The 17,852-nt window shown below is 41.5% G+C and overlaps 1 pseudogene; it reads left to right on the top strand.

Moving 5' to 3' along the window:
• LOC102837744 overlaps window positions 1–17,852 on the top strand; it is a 471,778-nt pseudogene that overhangs the window by 400,883 nt on the left and 53,043 nt on the right.

Here is a 17,852-nt window from a genome sequence, read left to right on the forward strand (position 1 = left end):
GTGGAGGGTCAGAGAAAAAGAGGAAGACCCCTAGCAGGATGGATTGGCAAAATGGCATCATCAGTGGGCTCAAGCAAGAATTGTGAGGTTGGCCCAGGACCAGGCAGTGTTTCGTTCTGTTGTACGTAGGTTGCTATGAGTCACTACCGACTCCATGGCACCTAACAGCAATAAATCTTCTTATCCTGTATTTTTTCCCCTTGCTTCTCTTTTCTTAATCCCGTCTCCTCTAAAATACAGTTAACATTTATAAGCAACAGCATCTGCATGGTCTGATGAAATTGGCTTTGCAAATTAGATCAGAATTCCACAAAGACTAGGAACCTAACTCCTTCAATATGTGCCACATATAAACTTGGTAAAGAAAAGCAAAAAGGAAAAAAAAAAAATTGTATCACTCACTACAACAAATCTGTCAGCTTTGGTCCTTAAGAACAAAAACTGATGCATTGGCCAGGTTATTCATATTATGTTGGATGAAAATAACAAAACGTCCTCCCTCCCAGGTTAACGGTCAGACTAACCTAGGCACAAGGAGTGGGGTTTTTCTTGGGTGCTGCTTTTCCGTTTTATTATTTTGCATTAAAATTTTGATAACCTCATGTTAAAAGAGACTCAAGAGTTTGGGTGACATTGCAGAAATTTTTGTGATGATTCCAAAAATCCATCCATGGGCTTCAGATCCTGAAGTCAGAAATAACTCTGGGATGAAAAGTGAAATAAATACATGATCATGTGAAACATCACTTGAAACTTTCTGAGATTAGTGTCATTTGTAGGTCCGAGTTATCTTTCATCTACTGAAAAGAAGAACATTCATGAAGTCCCAGATCACCAGGAAAGACCCTTCTATTCCTGGGGTGAGAGGAGGGGGGCTGACAGCAATGACACCATTTGCAGCTTCCAGGTCAGGTTTCACTGCCCAACTGTTTTAACAAATACTTCAACTTCACTGTGGGTTTAAGTTGCTGCTAAAATGAGAATATCCACCCCATGAATTTATTAGCAGATGTGCGTTTTCTGCAAGTCATCACTACGTGGAGACGGCGAGCAGACAGATCCCTTTCCATGTGGGCCCCATATGATCGCACGCTGAAATGCACTCAGTATTCCCACTGCCATTTCCCGTGGTCTCTGTGTGAGTGCACCTCGGGCTGTTTTGCTGACTGATTCTCTATCCATCGTGGTCCTGGACTGTACATGTGCAAGTCAGCCTATATGCAATCTATAACCTCCAGGAAACACCAGTCCGTAATCTCCAAGTTGGGCTCTCCACTGGAAGTGTTTCATTGTGCCCTTGTCATGTCAGAAATCCCATTGTCTGGAGAGATGAATGACCAGATTTGCAAGTGCTTGGAACCCCATTGTATTTACCAGCTCCCAGCAGCTTTCCTCAAAGGCTTTCTGGGTTTCACAAACTTGTTTTCACTGAAAAATGGCAATGCCCAAAGGGCTATTGAAAAAGCAGAACAAAAGCTTTTGAACTTCAAATGCAGCGTAGTTGGATGTGGTACTTTGTACAGCGGTCTGGTTGTGGGCTGCATCAGAAGCTTGTGCAACTTTATGAATTTCCCAAATGCAGGGCTGCCTTTAACTGAGGATGAAGGAGTCAGCTAATGAGTCAGAGGGAAACGTCACTTAGCTGCGTGTAGAGCGTCTTCTGCTACTTTCCCTGTAGGAAAGGTCCTTGAAAATTTGGTTCTTCTCTTGAAATTGAGATGGACAAGTACAGAGGAAGCCACGTGTGCCTTTGTAGATAATCACACCACCACCGCCGCCCTCACTGTGTTGTCCCCAATGAGAAGAATCTTCTCACTGTGTTCCAGCTACTATGAAGCCACCTCCTGGAATTTGTCATTTCAGCCAAAGCCAGTTGCTGTTGATGCCAACTCATGTGTCTTGTGTGTGTCATAGTAGAATGGTGCTCTATAGGATTTTCATTCATTTTTTTAAAAAATGTGTGTTATTTATATTTCATTTGTGGTAAAAATAGACAGTTGTATCTACTTCCATTCCACAGTTTCTAGACATATTGATCAATGACTGGTGTGTTCTTCACAAGTGTCAACATTCTTGTCTTTTTACTCCCAGTGACGTAATCTTTATGTCCCCCACCCTTCTCATCTGTGCTAGAGCTGTGGACCTGTGTTGTTAGTGCACTCAAGTCAGGCCTGACTCAGAGTGACCCTGTTGTATAGGGTTTCCAAGGAGCAACTGGTAAGTTTGAACTACTGACCTTGTGGTCAAACCAACCTTGCAGTCCTGCTTTTATCTTACCAGAGGCAGGACTGTAGGAATGATATATTCCATAAATCCATAACACCAAAACTCCTCGATTTTTATTAAGTAGACAAACTAGGGCCAGAGGAGAACTTAGTTGACTTGCTGAGGGGCTACATGCTTCTTTGTCCCAGAACAAGCCTGCAGAGGTACAACTCAGGCCCTGGGCCCACACACGCCCTCTCCAGATAGAACTAAGCCACACCACACATGTCGGAATTTGGATTCTGTTCAAGGGTCTTCCAAGGGAGGCTGAAGTGTTCTCAGCGATCTCCATGTTCTTGCTTTCGCCAGCCTCTGGATGCCAGCTCATTTCCCCAGCAGTAGGGTCAGGTGGAATCTCTGCCCAGACTCCAGCAAACACTGTGAATTTCCTGAGTTTGTGGTTTAAACTGGTCTCCCTGGAGCAGTGGTTGACGTTTTTCCCCCTGTGGTGTTATATTCATATTTCCATGTTTAACATGTCAGACTGAATGAACGCTGTGGTTTAAGGATTTAAAAGATTTATAATGGAGTCGTGAAAATTTACTTTAGGAATATGTACTTCCCCTAGCAAAAACAAGTAATAGTACAAATGACCTTATTAAATTAAAGTAACTTAGACATTTCTGATTTGTAGGAAAGTTAAAGTTAATCTTGTGGCGGTTTCAGTTTCAAAATGAAAACACTGCTTTGCCTGACCGCCGATTTCCAGGCTGTTAGTCAACAGTGAAAGAACCTTCAGGTGACTGTTTTCTTGAAGAAATACTCAGTTTTCTCTCAGTGAAAAATTGTCTCCCCAAATGATTCCTTGCCATTGGAAATCTGCCCACTTTTTAACAGACAGCTGTGTTGATGGAACATTGCTTAAGAACTTTAAAGTTTAGTAAGTAGGTACAGTTTCAATAAATGAGTGAAGGGGGAAAGGCAGTGAAAATCACACAGGGGTAGAAGCAACCCAGTATTCACCTGGTATTAGTTTTTTCTGTGTATGTGTGTGTTGTCACTGGAAAAACATAATGTATCTCAGTATGTCTGACTTGTCATTCATGGGTTATCTCTCCAAGTTCAAGGAGCCTTGGAGATACAGTAGGTTAAGCGTTGGTTCAAGCCTACCAACTGCTCTAAGGGATAACAATGAGACGAGACTCCCTGTTTCCACAAAAATGTACAGTCTCAGAAACTCCGTGGAGCAGTTATAGTCTATGAGCCAGACTGACCATTGCCTTCAGTGCAGCTTGGACTACCTCCTTACTACCGTCAGTTTTTCATAATATGCTAATATGCTTCTCACATAATCTTTTTTGGTACAGTAACTGTTTAGTCCTTCCATCTTTTTCTAATACTTCCTGTATTGTTCATTCCTTTGCCCATAGAATCCTTCAATATTGCAACCTGAGGCCTTGATTTTTTTTTTTTTTTCTTCAATTCTTTCAACTTGAGAAATACTGAATGTGTTATTTCTCCCCTTTAGATTTTCTAACTCCGTGTCTTTGCACATTTCATTAGAATATTCCACTTTGTTTTCTCTAACTGTCCTTTGAAATTTTCTGTTCGGATCTTGTATGTCATTTTTTTTTTTTCATGTGTTGTAGCGACTCTACATTCAAGAGCAAGTTTCAAAGTCTATTCTGATATCTACTTTGGTCTTTTCTTTCTGTCTGTCTTTTTAATGACCTTTTGCTTTCTTCATGTATGATTATAATATCATCCCACAACTCATCTGGCCTTCATTAGTGTTCGCTGTGTCAAATCTTGAGATGGTCTTGAGCTCTTGAGATGGTCTCTAAATTCATGTGGGAAATACTCAAGGTGTGGAGTCCTGGTATGGAGCTGCGGGTTAATGCACTGGACTGCAAAGTCGGTTTGAACCACAAGGGCAGCGGTTCAAGCTCAGCAGATACTCCTTGGAAACCCTGTACTAGGTCTGTATGGGTTGGAACCAACTCGACGTCACTTAACAACAACATATTCGATATGGAGTCCAGGTGTGGTGCTGTAGGATAAAGCACTACACTGCAAGGTCAGTGGTTCAAATGCACCAGTCACTCCTTGGAAACAGAGGTCACTATGAGTCGGAACCAACTCAACAACAACAATACCCAAGGCGTATTTTGACTCTTATGGAGTTATTTTAGTTTTCTTTGGTTTCAGCCTAAACTTGCATGTAAGTAATTGAGGATCTGTTCCACAGTCTGCCTGTGGCCTTGTTTTGGCTGATGAGCTTTTCCATTGGCTCTTTCCACAGCCATAGTCAATTTGATTCCTTTGTGTTCTATCAATAAGTCACTGGTCTTGCAGTATTCTGTCTTGCGATCTCCAGAGTAATTTCTGTCACTAGCTACAGAGCCTACTCTTTGTTTGCAACTTTTTCGTGCCAATCACCAGTAATTATCAATGCCTCTTAATTGCATGTTTGATAAACTTCAGACAGAAAAAATTTGTAGAATTCTTCAATTTCTTCGTCTTTGGCTTTGTTGATTGGTGTGTAAATGTAAATAATAAGTTGTGTTAAATGCTCTTTGTAGGCATATAGATGTTGTTGAGTGCCTTCGAGTCAGTTTCAACTCAGAGCTACGCTGTAGAGTTTCTTAGTGTGGCTGGTGGGTTTGAACTGCCAACTTTGTGGCTAACAAGTCTAGTGCTTATCCAGATACTTGTTGTTGTTTTCAAGTGCCGTAGAGTCAGTTCAAACTCATAGCGACCCTGTTTAGGGTTTTCAAGGATCTGCTGGTAAGCTTGAACCACTGACCTTGCGGTCCATGCTTTATCCCACAGCGCCACACCAGGATTACCCCCATTTGAGAGCTCAGCATTGTTCAGGTTAGTGGTTCTACGTAGAATAACAGAAGAAAGCACTTGTTTCTTGCTTTTCTCAGAGTCTACATTTTGAGTAGAGGTTGTATAACTAGGGAAATAAAGAAGTTTTAAGAGCAGCAGTAGAACCAACTCTGAAAACGAGTACCTGTCTGCCAGGTGCAAGCAGTTCCGTGTTGCATTATAGTTTCTTCTTTGGAAATCATCACCCTCTTACAGCACCAAACCTCAAAGCTCAAGGCAGTGCATATAGCTTTCTTACTGTACAGTTGACGGTATAAAAATCCAGTTTATATAGCTAGAGTGTATTGCAGAAGTCATTCAAGAAAGGTGCCGTCCTTGTTCCAAGTATAAACATGGAGAGTTTAAGACACTGTAACAATATTATTGTGTTTCATTGGGTGTTTGGTGACTGTGAACTTTGGTTGTGCACTGGAATTATATCTGCCGACTTCTTAAACTCCGTAGCGTAATGAAGGAAAATATTGAGACAGTTTGTAGGCAAACCGTGCAGTGGATTGGACAAACTACCATGTGTAAATGCAGTGGAATTGCTTTATGATAAAGTGTATAGAAATAGTTTAAACACATTTGATGGGGAGCCTGAAGAGGATGGGGGGCCATGCTAGTGTTTTGATCCCAGGCCCAGGCGGCTGTTTTATTACTCAGCACTCCCGTAGATTCTTTATTCACTGTTTCCCATCACAGTGTTCATAAATGCAGCTGACAGTGTTAGTCTGCCCATAGTACAAAAGGATATGTGCTCTTGAGATGTAAAAAGATAACATTTCATAGACTGTTTTCAACCTCATATTACATGAATCGATGAAATGTTAGATATCACAATGAGGAAAGGACAAAATTTGAATGTTACTAACAAAAGAGAAGTGTTGAAACCACTTTGAACCATATACTGCTGTCTTCTCTTCTTGGTACTGCGTAGGCAGGTTTGTCAGTCATTTGGTTGATAGTTTCTGACGTGAGCTTGGCAGTGTGTGTAGGACCTAATCTTTTCCTTCATGTTGATGCCTAACTTGGCAAGTCCGTCAATCAGCCAAGAAGATGTTCAAAACTCAAATTACAATCTGACAGCACAGAGTAAGAAAAACGCAAGAGTTTTCATGAGACCATGTATATTAAATTACAGCAGAGGATAGAAGCACTGTCTGCTTAGGATGAGTGGGCCTTCTATTTGTTGACATAAAAAGCAAGGCCCTTCCAAGAGAAGAAATTTGTAACCTGAAGAAATTTGACGTGTTTAACAGTATGTCCTATGTGTATAGAGAAGAAATAGGTCCAACTTTGAGAAACTTTAGAACAACAAGCTAGAAGATGCTCTGATTTTGTAGAAAAAATAAGTTGTTGTCAGTTTTGAACTTTGGACTGACCTGTTAACAAGCACCTTCCCCGGGTCACCAGGTTCGCTGGCCCTCAGTGCTCAGGCTCTGTCAAGGACCCAGGTTACTTACTTTCCATTGTTGCTTCAGATTCATGACAGATGCTGCCCGCCGAGAGCAGGAGTCCCTGAAGAAGAAGATTCAGCCGAAGCTCTCACTGACCCTGTCCAGCTCAGTGTCCCGAGGGAATGTGTCCACTCCGCCACGCCATAGCAGTGGAAGCCTTACTCCCCCTGTGACCCCACCCATCACCCCCTCCTCTTCATTCCGAAGCAGTACTCCAACAGGTGAGAGAAGTGATAGAGTGTGTATATGCATGCATATGTCTACATACATGTACCTGTGTGAGCAGACAGGACAGGTCATGATTGAGACCCACACTTCTTTGACCCTTTACTGGTCTCTCGAGCATGTTAGGAGGAGAAACATGAGGCTTTCTGCTTCCGTAAAGATTTGCAGTTTTGGAAACTCTAGGGAACTGTTCTCCTCTGTCCTACGGGGTTGCTATGAATATGTTGGTTTAGTGACTTCTGTTTAATGCAGGAGCTATTTACTGATTATGGTTAACATGTATATGATAACAACGCGTTCGATAAAGTGGCACGGTGTCTTCAGTCAGGTGGGGGTTGGGAAGGAGGTAAATTAACATTGACGTACGTCTATTACTGTTGAAGTTCGGTGTCCGGATCTGTTCATGACATCATTCTATTTTAGCATCTTTGGAAAATTTCCATAATAAAATGATCATTTAAAGGAAGACACGACATTGGAGTGCTTACTCAGGCTCTATACGAAGCACTATAAAAATATTATTGTAGGCTCTATACAATGGAGAATGCTGGCATTCTAGGGGTCCAATAAGAATACTCTTGTCTTCTCCTCCCAAGTATGGGATTAGAAAATAAAACAGGAATCAGATATAAAGATGAAAACATCAGCTTTTATCACTGCATAAAGTTAAACTGTAGGATGGAGCACAGATCTGCATGTCTCACCTGAATTTTATGTCCCGTTCTGCCCTTCTGAGTTTACCTGATGAGAAGCAGGTGCACAGCTGCAAACTCGGCATCTTCTTCCACACTTCCGTGATTCTTTACGTTGTTGCTCCTCCCTGGGCAGCCACGAGTGGAGACGGCTGGAAAGAGCCCTTTTCTTCTTGTCTGAATGTTGTTGTTGTTAGAGCCGTGGAGTCAGTTCCACCCCAGAGCTACCCTGTATAGGGTTTCCAAGGAGCAGCTGGTGAGCGTGAACTGCCAACCGTGTCATTCAGATGACTTTGCAGTCCAGAGCATTAACCCACAGCGCCACAGCAGGACACCACTTGTCTGAATAGCAGGAAGATGAGGTTTTACAGCCTCTGAAATTCTATTTAGGTCGCTGTGAATTGCAGTCAGTTGATGGCCATGGGTTGGGTTGAGTTTGTGCTCCTAACTAAGAAACTGTGGTGGTGAAACTATTCAATACGCTTGGCTCCTATCTGAACGTTGGCAGTTCCACCACCTTCCGCCCCATGTAAGAGCAAGTTGTTGTTACATGCTATCTCTCATCGAGGGAGGTGACCAAGTAGCATTTAAGAACATGAATTTCATAAACTCTGTTGGTATTAAGGTAGAAAGGGATGTCTATGGGGAGATGTAGTCCACCACTGTCCGCCCCAAGTAAGAGCAAGTTGTTGTTGTTACATGCTGTCAAATTGATTTCAGCTTGTAGCATTTCCACGTTTAAGACAAGAACTGCCCCATAGGGTTGCCTGGGCTGTAATCTTACTACAGAAGTAGATGGCCGGGTCTTTCCCATTGAGCCGCTGGGAAAGTTTGAACTGCCAACCTTTAAGATATTCAGCCAAGTGCTGAATAGTTCCACCACCAGAGTTTCTTAGTTAGGAGCACAAACCAAACCCACCCCACTGCTATCAATTGATTCCAACTCACAGCGACCTGAATAGAATTTCAGAAGCTGTAAAACCTCATCTTTCTCCTACTGAGCAGCTGGTGGGTTTGAACCTACAACCTTACCAGTCCAGTGCTTAACCAACAGCACCATACCGGACCTCAGTAGGAGCAAGTTGTTGTTGCTGTGAAGTGCCATCACGTCAGTTCTGACCCATAGTGACCCTATATAGGGTGTCCGAGGAGCAAGCTGGTGAGCTTGAACCACCAACCTTGTAATTCAAGTGGCTTTTCAGTCTGGTGCTTTAACCCACAGTGCCACACCAGGACTCCCAGTAGGGGCATGTTGTTAAGTGCCATCGAGTTGGTTCTGACCCATAGCAACCCTGTATAGGATTTCCAGCCGCTGGTGAGCTTGAACCGCCAACCTTGCAGTTCAAACGGCTTTGCAGTCTGGCACATTAACCCACAGCGCCACACCAGACATTAATCACACATATATACAAATGAATATAACCTTGTAATCATGGTAAGTGCTACATAGGAGAAGAAACATCCAGAGAAAAGTTTGAACCAGTCAGGAAAAGCTTCCCTGAAGTCAGGTAGGTAAAGATGGAAGGGGAGAAGCCTTCCAGACAGGGGGAACAGAATTTGCAAAGGCTCTGTGGTGAAAGCCAGGCGGCTGAAGCAAGAGGATGCCCAGCATGTAAGATGAAGCTGATGAGATGTGCAGGGACCAGGCTGTGTAGATTTCTCCTTGGCCTTATAAAGATGCTTGTCCTTGCTATGAGCCAACACAAACCACTAATAATCACCCCCCGACACCTCTTGACTGTGAGTAAAAAGGTTTCTTTTCTCTTTCAGTTTATATATTTCTCGTCTACCTAACTTTCATTGAGGGAGGTGACTAAGTAGCATTTCTCAAAATGTATTTTCCGGACATTAATTTCATAAATTCTGTGTTGGTATTAAGGGGAAAAGGGATTCCCAAATAACCGTGAGTTTAAGTTCAATTCGTTTCTTTAATGCAGGGTTTCTTCAGGCCTGTACTTGGATAACATAAATTATTATTCTCCCAGGGGAGAATTTATTAAAGTTTTCCAGACTAACTTGCTGTGGTGTGATGGTGGTTGTTAGTTCTGATTTATATAACAACCCCTGTGTGTACAACAGAATAAAAACACTATCTGATCCTGTGCTGTCCTCACAATCATTTCCATGTTTGAGCTCATTGTTGGAGCCAGTGTCTTTCCATCTCACTGAGGGCCTTCCTCTTTTATCACTGACTTTCTACTTTAACAAGCATGATGTCTTTCTCCAGGGATTGGCCCCTCCTGATAACATGTCCAAGTATTTGAGACAAAGCCTTGTCATTCCCGCTTCTCAGGAACATTCTGACTGTACTTCTTCCAAGACAGATTAGCTCATTTTTCTTGCATTCTTTGGTATATTCAGTGTACCTTGCCAACACCATAATTCAAGTACTTAGATTCTTTTTTAGTCTTCTTTATTCATTGTACGGCTTTGGCATGCATACAAAGCAATGGAAAATGCCAGGGCTTGGGTCAGACACAACTTAGTCTTTAAAGTGACATCTTTGATTTTTAACACTTGTCACAAATTTGCCCAATGCATTTGATTTCTTGACTGCTGCTTCCATGGTTATTAATTGTGAATCCAAGTAAAATGAAGTTCTTACGGGCTTCAGTATTTTCTGCGTTCATCTTGTTGCTTATTGGCCAGGTTTTGAGGAGTTTTGTTTTCTTCATGTTGAGGTGTAGTCCATCTGAATATTGTGAAGTACAGATACATGTCTTTTAATACCCATTCGGGCAATGTCCTACCACATGTATATATCCATGCCCCCATTGGTTCTGATTGTTTTGTTTTTCAAATGGATAGCAGCTCTCCTTTTATTAGTTCCCTAAATGGTTTTTAGATCCCCAAACTCAGACTTGAATCTTTGGTCTTCACCAGTAAGTGCTTGAAGTCCTCTTTATTTCCAGCAAGCAAGGTTGTGTCCTCTCAGGATTGCTGGCAGTTAATGAGTCTTCCTCTAATCCTGAAGCTCCATTCTTCATAGAGTCCAGCTTCTCATATTACTTGTCTAGCATACAGATTGACTAAGATGAGTGAAAGGATACAATCCGAGTGCACACCTTTCCTGATTGTAAACCATGCAGGGGGTTGGATGGGTACCTTTTTCACAAACGTTTTATGTTCAGTTCAGGATTGGACATTTTGAAGCTAGGGTAGGATTGATGGAGGATGGAAGACAGACCAGAGTTCATCCTGAACTTTAACCTTTATGAAAAGTATTTTCTTGGGCAAATCATTACCAATATCCAAGATATATGGGTTTTTATGTATAAATTAAATGTGTTAGCATATGTCTGTACCCAGCATTCAATAAATGTTTCAGCTCTTTGGTCTGGAATTTTCAACTGCAAGTTCTAGGACAGAATCTATTGTTCTTGTGAAGAGGATGAATTGGTTAATTGTGCGTCTATTTCTTTACATGGTCCACTGTGGTTCCGTTATATTTGATCCTGTGACGATCTTTGTGTTTGCTGTGTAAATCTAAGCAGTGAATGAGAATTCTGTGAGATTGTAGTATAATTTTGCGGTCTTCTCTGAGCATTCCTATAGATAATTGTCATTAATTATGGGGACATTGTCTACCTTGGGTGTGTTTTATACCTGATGTGATATGCACTGTAAGTATATGTCCAGCAACAGATAGCCGTGACTGCCCCCATCAGTAATGGGTGCCCTAGAGCCCCATGCAAATAAAGATAGTCTAAAGTGAGAGTTTATTAATTTTCATGTAAGTATGTTTAGAAGAAATGGAATAATTTCCTTTCCTTCAGACATAAATCTCTCTGACACCTAACCTATTTTAGCAATTTCCCACTGAGAGTTAATTTACATTGTGGTAAAGATGTATCATTTTCAATCTGTCAAGATCATTGGTAAGTTATTTGCTGCTTGAAGAACATTCCACATAAACATCAAAAATTAGCCGGGGAAATGATTTCTTAACCCCCTTATACTGCACAATTTTGATTGTGAACATTTTCCAATGTTTGGAATGTTATTTTACCTGTAGTTAGAGAGATCAGTTTCTTTTGCCTGACTAATGTGGTTTTAGTCACTTTCGTTGCCACCTTATAAATAATATTACATGTTTCCACCTCCTAAATTTACTCTTCATAGCTCCATATTCAAGCTGTGTTCCTAGTTCAGAAGAAATAGCCACCTAGTAACAAAATTCACCTATAAAACATTCTTCAAAATACACTGTCTTCAAAATACACTGTCTTGACCAAACTGAACTAGAGGTCAGCCTTATTTTAGAGTCGCAAATATTTGTAAAGTACAGGTCCGTGTCTCTGAATGCCCATTCAGGCAGCGTCCTACCATATACACATCCATGCCCCCATTGGTTCTGATTGTTTTGTTTTTAAATGGATAACAGCTCTCTATTTATTCATTCCCCCAAATGGTTTTTAGATCCTTAAACTCAGACTCTAGCAGCACTGACCTATGGGTGGGATGTGGCTCTAGTCACATGTTCTCAGACTTTATTCTTCAGGCAAGTATCAGGATGGGCCAGCCATGCTCTGCTCCGTGTCCGCTCACTCATTCCACCGCCTTCTCAGCTACTACGGGAGAATGGCGGCAGCAGGGGTGACGAGGACCACAGGCTCCCATAGGTGTTCACACAGCATCCAATCCACACAGCGACCTATTTCACAGAACCTAGTGTGGACAGGAACTCTGGTAGCGTAGTGGTTACGAATAGGGCTGCGAACCTTAAGGTCAGCGGTTCGAAACTACCAGCCGCTCTGCGGGAGAAAGATGAGGCTTTCTACTCCCGTAAGGATTTACACCCTCGGAAACCCTGTACAGGGTCGCTATGGGTCGGAACCGATTCGACGGCACTTAACAACAACAACAAGTGTGGACATGAAGCGATGCATACCTGTATTCTATTCAGGATTCGTTTTGCTACTTCTGAATCCTTGGAGAATCTTGTCTTTTTCATTTTCTATTCTTCTTTGTTTTCTTTTAAGATATAAAAAGGAAAGCATTCCCTTAAGGAGTGCTTGCAAGGTTTAACTCATAGATTGGCACACTTTTTCTGTAAAGGCCCAAATAATAAGAGCTTTGGACTCTTCAGGCCTTGGGGCCTCTTGTTTCCACCCTGTTATACTCTGTGACTGTAATGTGAAGGCTGCTCGCTATACGTAGTCCTAGAGGCGTGGGCATGGTGTCTGCCATGAGGACTGTGGACTGCAGGCTACTTCCGTATTTAGGCTCTTCAAGAACTATCTGCCTGGAACCAGATGACAGCTGCAACCAAAAGGATTAGATAGTAACCTTAGGGGCAGTCAGTTTATGTGATTGGGGAGGAGAAACTCAGTAAGGGAGGATAAGAATGGTTGTACGGCTTGAAGAATATAATCGCTGTCACTATACTATACATGTAGAAATTGGTGAATGATTTTCAATGTACATTCTCAACAACAACAAATATTTTCTTTTTTTTAAAATGAAAGTGACTAAAACAAATGGCAGGCTAGATTTGACCTGTGGATAGTTTGCTGACCTGTGGTTTAAATTTTGTTGGTGGTACCATCAAGTCGCTTCTGACTTATAGCGACCTTGTATAGGGTTTCTGACGAGTATCTAGTGGGTTTGAACCTCCAACCTTGCAGTTAGCAGTCGAGTGCTTATCCTACAACCCCATATCAGGATCCCAGTTTAAATCAAGAGTTATATAATTCAAAGATAGACTTGATGTAATTCAATAAATACCAAAATAGTAGCTTCTCCTTTACAAAGAATATCTAGAATACAGTTATTGAGGAAGAGAGAGAAGTGACATTAGTTGGGTGCTTACTAGTACTTTATGTACGGTATTGTATTTAATCCTAGCAGCAGACCCACTGAGACTGATATTGTTATTCCCATATACACATAAAGAATAGGGACTTAGTAAGTTAAATAGTGGCCCAAAGTCCCACAAGTCAGGCAATTAAAAGAATGTGGTCTTTTCAGTGTACCCACGCTCTTTATCTGTACATTCATTCCTACTATTGCATTGCTGGAATCTGGGTGTGGCGCTGTAGGATAAGCACTGGATCAAAAGGTCGGTTTGAACCCCAAGGTCGCAGCAGTTCAGACTCACTGTCTGCTTCTCTGAAACCCTCTTCGTGGCTGCTGATTTATAACTGACTCCACAGCACTTAACAACAACAACATTGCCTTGATAATCTTTTTAAAAACTCTTAATAGACCTTTGGACTCCTGAGTGGTGCTGTAGGATCAGCACTGGACTGCGAACCGAACCATAAGGTTGACAATTCAAACCCACCAGCTGCTCTTCTCAAAACCCTATACAGGGTCACGCTGAGTCAGAATTGACTTGCTGGCACTTAACCATCACAACAACTGACCTTTAGCATCTAGTTGTTCAAATTACTATTAACTTTGACAACTCCAGAGTCCAAACACAAAGTTTGTTCAGGCAAGGGAGCGGAGCGGGGGCTCACTTTCATTGCCGTGACTACCACTTTTCCCCACTTCACTATCCAAAGAATCTGTTCAAAGTGAAAGACTGTCAAGAGCTTCACTTTTTTTCTTTAAGGATGAACTGGAGCTGGCTCGAGAGAGCCAGTTGTTCAGTATTCTGGTTTCAAGAAATAGTTATCTGGAAATTGGCCCATGATAGGAGTATCTATACCACTGCAATTTTCCAATACTACCTAGCACCTCTTAACTCCCCGTGCCATCATACCACTGGTGTGTCCGTTCAGTATTTACCACATTCATCTTAGTGTGTAGTTCAGAGGCTCATTGTCCTAATTATGTGTGTGAATAAATCTAAAGCAAAAAGTAATTACCAATAAAACAATGAATAATGGCTCTTTCAAACAAAGGATCACTTTTCAGCCTTCACAGCAATGTTGTTAGGCCATTACAAATCATTCTTACATTCAATACCATATAATTGGGTTATAATCCTGCTTGTACAGTATGATCCCAATTTTATTTTTATGACCCAAAAGTTAACCATGATTGCCATAATTAATGATAGGAAGGTGGGTGGTATTTATTTTCTTTTAATTTTTCCATATTTTTCTAAATAGAGCCTCCATTACTTTTGTACTTAAAACAACTGTTCAGTACATATAATTAGAAGATACAAATAGAATCAGTGGGGGGTGGGGGGGAGCAGTTAAATGGATTTCTTTCCATCAGATTAACTGACCTTTTTGGAGGAGGCCATCCCCATAGGAGAGTCCTGGGTTAGCATTTATATCCATCATTAGCAAGCCGTTTACCTGGTTATCAGTGCCTGTATCTTAGTTGTAAATGTAATGACCTCATCTCTCCCTTAACATACAAAATGGCTTCAAAAATTTGTTGTAAAATAGAATTCTAAGATAATAGAATATTTTCATGAATTTCTGAAGCCCCCAGGAATGTTCCCACGAAATCTCCTTGACCAATGGCTCTCAATCAGACTGAACATTGAAATCACCTGAAGAAATTTGTAATCTCTCTTTGCCTGGGCTCCACCCCTAGAGACTAAGTTGGTGGGTGGGTCTTAGGCTTTGGGAACTGTCATTCATTGAATTCTGTCTCCCATTACTACCCATTACTGTGCAGCTGATTCCGACTCATAGTCCGACTATAGGATAGGGTAGAACTGCTCCATACCGTTCCCAAGGCTGTAATCTTTACTGAAGCAGGCTGCTATATCTTTCACTATATCTTTCACCCACAGAGCCATTGGTGGGTTTGAACCACTGACCTTTTGGTTAGCATCTGAGCTCGTAACCACCGAGCCACCAGGGTGCACTGGATTCTGACTAGGGCTAGGTAAGCCACCACCAGGGTTGAGGAACCACTGTGTTAGATAGAATATGTTCCATCTAGTTGTAATTTGTGTTTTCTTGTTTGAGTTGGCACACTTCCATGTTGTCTGGAGAAAGGTTACTATAGTCCATTTGCTTGGGCTCCAGAGATGAGTCCAGTGGAGCTGAACAGATGCTTGTTCATGTCTTAATGGAGAACCCATGGAGAGAGTTGGCTGGATTTCTGGCTAAATAGCATTGCATAGTCTCTCCTGGAAAATATTTGTATATATATTTTGGCCCACTGAGGGGGAAAAATTCAAGTATTAAACCAGGAAAAAGCACCCAAGGAAATTAAACCAATTTTTGTTGTTTTTTACTTATTTAGACTGACTATAACTAACGTCAAGTCATAGATTTTATCTCGTAACATAGAGTTTTAGTTTCTACATTGCTTTATTCTGGCTCATATTCCTTTTGCTTCCTATTATTTGGCTTTATGGTAGACTCTTAAACATACCTTTATGGCTTTTATAAGTTGTCCAAAATATAAGGAATTTGAAATTTTTCACACAGCAAGTCAACTTTCAAAAGTTTTAATTTATGTCTCAGGATGGAAAGGACTCTACAATACAGACTAGTGGACTACAATATGGGTTCTCACATTATATATGCAAGACAGAACAAGTGGGATTTTTCCTTGCCGTTTAGGAGCGCCCTCTAATGGAGTTGTGGTCTTTCTGTTAGATTGTTTAAAATGAAATAAGCTTAGTAAAGATAACGAAGGTGGAGTCTAAACTAACATAAGATCCCTCTTCCAAAAGAAGAGAATAAAACTAAAGGGGAACCCTCATAGAGATCAATCCTGCCCTACTTAATGTGGGAAATACAATAGGAGAAGTGAAAGCTTTCAGTCTGACGGATTGTGGGCCCTACTCATAAATTCCTGAGGCAGTGCTCCGGGATTGCTAACAGGCTCTGCCCTGAAGAGTTGAATGTCTGCGTGATTCCTCAAAAATGTTCCCTAAAATCTTCCTATTAAGAAAATGGTCTTGATTTATATTTCCCTTGTCACATAAATGTGCTATCATGTAGTTGGAAAATGACAAGATATTGCCCGTTATCTGGTTTGCATTATATTCAGGGTCTCTAATAGAACTTTTCCAGACCTATGATTCACTTATTTGTTTATAACTTACTTTGTTCTAGTCATTGTCCTTTTATCCTCTCTTTTGATTGACTTGTAAAACCTTCATCCTGCTGCCCGATTTTCATGGTCCATTGTTACGGCGACTTCAGCTTTCCTAGCATCTGACACGGATATGTATTTTTATTCTTCCCTTGCTACTCAAAGTGGGGGAGGCAAGAAGGAAATGATATTTCAATTACATTTCCTCAAATACACAGCTTCCAAATGAAACGTTCTCTTGACTTAAGAAATAATCAAATCAAATCTGTAATAGTAGTAGGCTATATCGCTAAAGCACTTTGTAGTTCACAAAAATCAGATGAGTCACAAGACAAGCCTTATAAACCCAACTTTAAAGACAAAGAAGTAGAAACTCATTTGAATGATGACTCACCCAAGTTCAGATGGGTTCCCAAATGGAGTAGCCACAATTGTCCACAGCATAAAGACTGGGCATCTTTTACTGACAATGTTTTGAACACTTATTTTTGTTATGGGAGCATGGTAGCTCTATAGGGTAAACACTGGACTACGCATCACAAGGTCAACTGATCTACTGTAGAAAGATGAGGCTTTCTGTGCCCACAAAGATTTATAGCTCGGAAACCCTATACAGGGTCTCTATGAGTTGGTACCACTCAATGGCACATAACAACAACAACAACAGCATTTTTGCTAGGGGCATTGTGCTAGGTATTGGGGGTACAGAAAAGCATAAGGCATAATACAGAAAAGCATAAGGCATAACTCTGGTAGCGTAGTGGTTACGAACTGGGCTGCGAACCTTAGGTCCAGCAGTTCAAAACTACCAGCTGCTCCGCGGGAGAAAGATGAGGCGTTCTGCTCCCGTAAAGATTTACAGCCTCGGAAACCCTGTAACAGGCTCGCTATGGGTCGGAACCTACTCGATGGCACTTAACAACAACAACAAGGAGCTCTGGTAATGTAGTGGTTACGAGTCAGGCTACTAACCTACGGTCAGCAGTTTGAAACGACCAGTGGTTCTGCTCCTGTAAAGATTTGTTGTGGTGGTGGTTTTTATGTGCCATGGAGTCGATTTACAGCCTCGGAAATCCTATGCAGGGTCGCCATGAGTAGGAATCGACTCCAGGGCACACCACCACCACTGTATATGTTGCTGTTATTAAGTATCGTCAAGTCAGATCTGACTTAGAGTGACCCTGTATAGAATTTCCGAGGAGCAGTTGGTGGGTTTGAACTGCTGACCTTGTGATTCACAGTCCAGTGCTGATCCTACAGCGCCACACCAGAAAGAATTCTATATACATACAAATATATATGGAGTCCTGGTGGTGGTGGTGTTGTCAGGTGCCATCGAGTTGGAACCGACTCATAGCGACCCTATGTACTGCAGAATGAAACAATGTCCAATCCTGGGCCAACCTCACTACTACTGCCACACTTAAGTCCATCA

The sequence above is a fragment of the Chrysochloris asiatica genome, unplaced genomic scaffold, assembly GCF_000296735.1.
Source record: "Chrysochloris asiatica unplaced genomic scaffold, ChrAsi1.0 scaffold00006, whole genome shotgun sequence".
Taxonomy (NCBI): Eukaryota; Metazoa; Chordata; class Mammalia; order Afrosoricida; family Chrysochloridae; genus Chrysochloris; species Chrysochloris asiatica.